Raw genomic sequence first — 5786 nt, 5'->3', positions numbered from 1 at the left:
GTTATGGTTTAACTGTTCATTCTCAGAGGAACAGTTTGCATCTTTCTTTATTTATTATTTATCATATATTACTCCTGTTGTGCCTTAAACTGGTGTTTTACTCACTCAACATGTGTTGTTGACAATAATATATTTTATACGAATTTGCAGGTTATCAGCTTGGTTGTTTAGAAAGATGAAGATCATGTAGAGTGCCTTAAACTAAAGCTAGGGCGTCAGGCCTTCACTTGGACAGATCCTCCAATTTAAACCAAAAACATACCCAACATGAAAATGACCCTTAAGTTATTTGAAAAGATAAACGTATTCGTTTTGAGTTGTTTTGCCTTGTAACAATAGAATTCAAAAAAAGTCCCAACTTATTGTTTCGTTTTAGGTCTCTAAAAGGGTTGGGCTGGCCCTGTGTACATTGCCAACGAGAGAAAGGGAGTGTCTATGTCATCTCATACTCACTAGAGCACTGCGCAAATTTTTTGTATAACTAGGTGGGTTAAGAAATTGTTAAGTGCTTCTAGGTGGGTTTCTGAAAAACAGACACAAATAGGTAGTTCATTTATTAAACAAGCAGACTTCAACCAATTTTCATAACCAATAAAATGAGGTGTCACATTGGAACTTTCACATGTACTTGAGATTCCTAGTCCGCTCACGTGTCAAGCGGACTTGTATAATACGCTTTTTAAACAAGCAAACTCTAAGAAAATGACAAAATATAATGTTAGCATATCAAAAGGACGTGTATAATGGGAAAAATTCTAAATACCTATTTTCGAAAATAGGTTTCGAATTTTACCCAAAATTTTGGAAATATCCCCCAAATACCCACCACAAACAACTCGGAACGACTAGATTCTTAGAGTTAATGAGTATTTTACAAAACTTATGGGGACGGCTATTTTAAGCTATGTAAATTGGAGGGAAAAGTATTTTGCATCATTAAACTGGTTGGGACGACAATCTCATGAAAATATAGCCGGGACGATTTATTTATGAAAAACTTTGTACTTTTCTGAATATATTCTAATATTATATTTAAGTTTACTCATAATTAATATATCTTTTATCGCTTTTATGATAAAAACGTTAATGACAGATATGATCGACGCGTATAACGTGTACGAATGATATCTACTCTCAATGATACGTGCAGAATCCATAATCAAGGTGAAAAACCCAATAATATATGTTTAATCTTCTTTTATTCCTTAATAGAAGTGATGTACAACAACATATGGCAAGTATAAGCACTTGTACAAGTTGCACCAAAGTCCAAGAACTCATATGCAGAACAACCTAAAAGTATAGGTGAGTTTGGGACTTATACGTAGTATAAGTGGGTTATACGGCGCATAACTTATGTGTTGTACATGACTTATACGTCGTATAAGTACACTTACGAGTTCAAAACATTACGAAACATTCCAAACACTGCTATTCTAATACACTGATACAAGACCAAAGCAATAGACATTTTACGCACTAACAATCTCCCCATTGGATGTTTTAAGCAATAAAAATTTAAGCACTAACAAACTCCCCCTTGGATGTTTCTTGGACTTAGTCTTCATCTTTTTAAAATATCAATCATCACGGTTAAAGACCTTTAAACGTTACTCCTTTCGAACCACATTAAAACAAAATTTGACATTTGGATTTCTCTGTCGGCTTAAAATTAGGTCTTCCTCATTTCATGAACCAATACTCAAAGTTCTGTTAACTGCTGACACATTCCACATATTCTTACACAGTTCTTCCAATATGGGTCACATAGAGCTTTTGACTTATACATTGATGCTTGTTGTGAATTTACCTACACCCTTCTCAACAATCAATCCACAAGGGATCCACCACATCAATCTTATACCAAGTCTTCTAAGGACTCAATCACATCATTCTTATCTTATCCCATGGCTTCTCTCTATAATCCAAATTAATTCATTAGCATATAAGTAATTACAACGTATACATGACATGGCATATATGTTCAATATATAACATGTAAGAATGAATATGGAATATAACCTTATACGCCATGTAAGTTTGTATTGAGCCGAAAGATATGCATAGCGTGTAAGTGCATATACGGTGAAGATATACATTGAACGTTATACGGAGATGAGAATATGACTTACACGCTCCAAAGAGATTCGCTCGTATAATCTACACATGAAAGTTTTTGTGATAAGAATGAAGTTTAAATGATTTGACTCTTTTGGAAACTGTTCAAAACTAAGTATATAACATTGTGTGAAGTTTTGTTAAGTTTTGAACAGTTCAATATTCTGGAATTAGAACCCTAGAGATGTCATACACATGTGAGGGTTTCAGTTTTGATGATAACAGTGTGCTGACAGATTCGTTCTCGTATATTGATTGGTCGGTAACATGATGTTAAACGATGATTATTGGTCGATTTTTGATTCTAGGATATATTAATCTGAGTATAGTTTAGATAAACGTAAACTTTGTAATTTTTAGACAAGTTCTGAATAGTGTTTATGATTTTACAAACACATGTATCAAAGCTGACATGGGGAGTTAAATTCTGGTCTGTCTTCCTGACATCATAAATCTTTTATGACAAGCACAAATTGGTTGGTTCCAATTCTGAAACATCACATCTTGAGTTAGGATTCAAATCCAATTGGCCTTGCTTGATTTGTATTAGTAGTTTGACTTAGCCAAGTCAATACATTTTGTTGTGTAATCTGCTAAACTATTTGTACCAGTTTGCAATGATTGAATTATTGTGAGCTTTATATACATGATAAAAATAAAAAAGTTTTTTAAGCAACCTAATTCATATATTCTACTGTGATAAATTTTTGTATAATTTTTCTTCAAGTTTTGCATAGTGAATAAATATGTTTGTACATGCTAGAATATGTCTCGTGAAATGAATCATAAGTTAAGTTGTATGATGAATATTTGGTACAATTGACATTATCTATTATCACCAACGAGTCATCAGTTCAAGTTTGTGTTTGTTTGGGAGTCAATACATGAGTCTTAGAGTCTTGTGTTGTTGAAAACACTCTCATAACTTAAACACTTGTACTAGGTAACAGTTAACGAGTCAAGTGCAACCTTTTGGTTTAGAGAAAAGTCTATTACACGCTACACTAGGTGAGCTCATAATTTTTCCTGTTTGTTTTCGGGAGAGAAAACACAAAACTACTTTCGTATACTTTTTTTCTGGATTGAAAACACAAAACATTTTCTTTTTTTTTTCTGGATTGAAAACACAAAATTAGTTTCGTATACTTTTTTTCTGGAGGAAAACACGACTTATTTTGGATTTATGTATTTTAATATGTATCCCAAATGTATACTAGATGCCCTCATATTATTGAAAGTCCTTACATACCGTTAGATAGGATCTCGAGGAAATTTAAGTAGTACTATTGGGCTTGACAAACCCACTTGCTAAAACTCGACTGGAGGTCAGATGAGTGTAAATTTTCCTAACATACATGCGCCGATGTTTTGTGATAGACCTAGTAAGCAGGCATACCGACAGTCAGCTTCGGGTCAAACGTCTAGTAGCTTGTAAATGGGTTACCTACCCTGGTATAATAGAAAAGTGCTAAATCTGCATACACTACTCATGCTACGCATACTATCTATACTATATATACTACTTTTTACTACAACTTATGAACTCACCAACCTCGTGTTAATCCTTGAGTATTTATACTTGCTTAGGTTGCTAGATGTGCTAAGAAGAGGGTTGCATTGCATATGTTAAAGGTCACAATTTCCGCATGAACATTTATTTCACATTTTTTGCATATGATGTGCTGTCCGTATTTAAACACATGGTTCAGTTTTTATCTTAAACTATTTACTTTAACTATTTCCGCATAAACTATTTCCGCATGAACTCTTAAATTGTTTGGTTTGGATTTTGTTTTCTCATGTTTGAATGAGACTTAAATAAATGTTTTGAATAATTTAATTTTGTTTTTTGGTATAACGAATGAGCTTGACCCCAGTATGTCACACTCCTTGCGGTAAAACTCTTTTAGTAGAAATTTGAGGGTGTGATAGATTGGATCGGAGTTGTTAGTGAATGAAATGTCTATTTTCTTAAACAAGAAGAGTAAGCAACATCCAATGGGAGAATGTTAGTGCATAAAATGTCTATAGATTAGATCTGGCTTATAGGTCTTGATATTTAGTTATTTGGATTGTATTATAATATTTGGAATGCAATATTTATACGCCGTATAAGTTACACAACGCATAACTTATGCGCCGTGTATCATATACGGCATATAAGTCCAAGGCTGCTTATATATATGTTAAAATACTCTCAAAAGATACCCGAAGTGCTAAACTTAACGATGAGCCGAGAAATTGCTAGTCATGTGAAGATTTGGCAAAACTTAAAATAGACTCCAAGATCCCGAACTTGAAGATAAGTCAAGAAATCAATATTCTTGTGATGACATGGATGTTAAATTTATCATCCTTAAAATCAACCTTCAAATACCGAGCTTGACAATAAGCCGGGGAACTGCCACTCTTGTGAGGTTTTGGGGAATAACTTACGAATCTTTAAAAGAGCCACTAGGATTCCGAGCTTGATGATAAGTCGAGAAATCACAATTCTTGTAAGGGCTTGGTTTGGGAAAAAAACATGAATCCAAATAATAACATGGACCAAATGAAATATTAGTAGTGATTAACCATTTTAAAATGGGAATTAGCAATAATGTTGTGAAAACGGATTGTTGATGTTCATCCACTAAAATCGGCCAATTACTCGTTAAGTGAGTGTGCAACATAACCTATTCTAAGCAACTGTTGAGTGGTTATTACATGAGTTCTATAATTATTCAAGTGTTGTGTGGGTTAATACTTGGTAATTCAAGGTTAATCCTTTACAACTCAACTAATCTTAATTGGTGTTTTATGTATAATACAAAAGTTATTATCACTAAAATATCAAGGACAATTAACTTAGTAATTTAAGGAAGTGAGTTAACTTATCTTTATCAAAAACCACTTGTTGATGTTTTAGTAAAAGGGATTATGAATTATTGCTTTATTTAATTATCATGAAATAACATGACTAACGATGTTATTCCCACATTTAATCACCATAGCAAGTTCATTTCACATGTTTACTAATTAATTATTAAACAAAGTTAAGAGGAGTTTGAACCAAGATGATACACTTTTTGTTTGATCTTCTTTCTATCCAAAAATATAAAAACCCAAAAATATTGTGTTTTAACTTATGTCTTAAATTTCTCAAAACTCATTTACCAAAACCAAAACCAAAACCAAAACCAAAATGATATTCACTTCCTGTTGAAATAAAAATGAGTTGGAAGTAAAAATAAATATTTATGTCAGTGGATCGATACTTGGTTCTTACCTATACTTTACTACATATACGATAGGTACACTTGCCTATTTTCCTGTGCTTTAGTTAAGATAATTACCATTTTTAGAAATTTAAAATTAGACATTGTGTGAATATAACAATTAAAAACTTAACAACCTTTTCTATACCATATCATATGCATCAAGTTTTTGCCTTCATTGCCGGGGACGCACGATGAATTTTACAAACAATCCAAGTATTTATTAAACCTTTTTTATAGTGTACATTTTTAAAAACTTATAAAAAAGGGGCTAAAAGTATTTTTCTATCTGCCTTAATTACTAATATTAGTTTTTGTTTTACTTTTAAAGTTTTATTTATCTAGTTGATAAGTTGCATACTTTATCTTAAATTTAGTTGTGCCTTTAGATCTTTTTAGTTCCTTAGTTAG

The sequence above is a fragment of the Bidens hawaiensis genome, unplaced genomic scaffold (assembly GCF_021521415.1).
Source record: "Bidens hawaiensis isolate Kalapana, Puna unplaced genomic scaffold, B.hawaiensis_p1.1 tig00419391_1, whole genome shotgun sequence".
NCBI classification, from domain to species: domain Eukaryota; kingdom Viridiplantae; phylum Streptophyta; class Magnoliopsida; order Asterales; family Asteraceae; genus Bidens; species Bidens hawaiensis.
Note: the sequence above shows the minus strand (reverse complement) of the source record.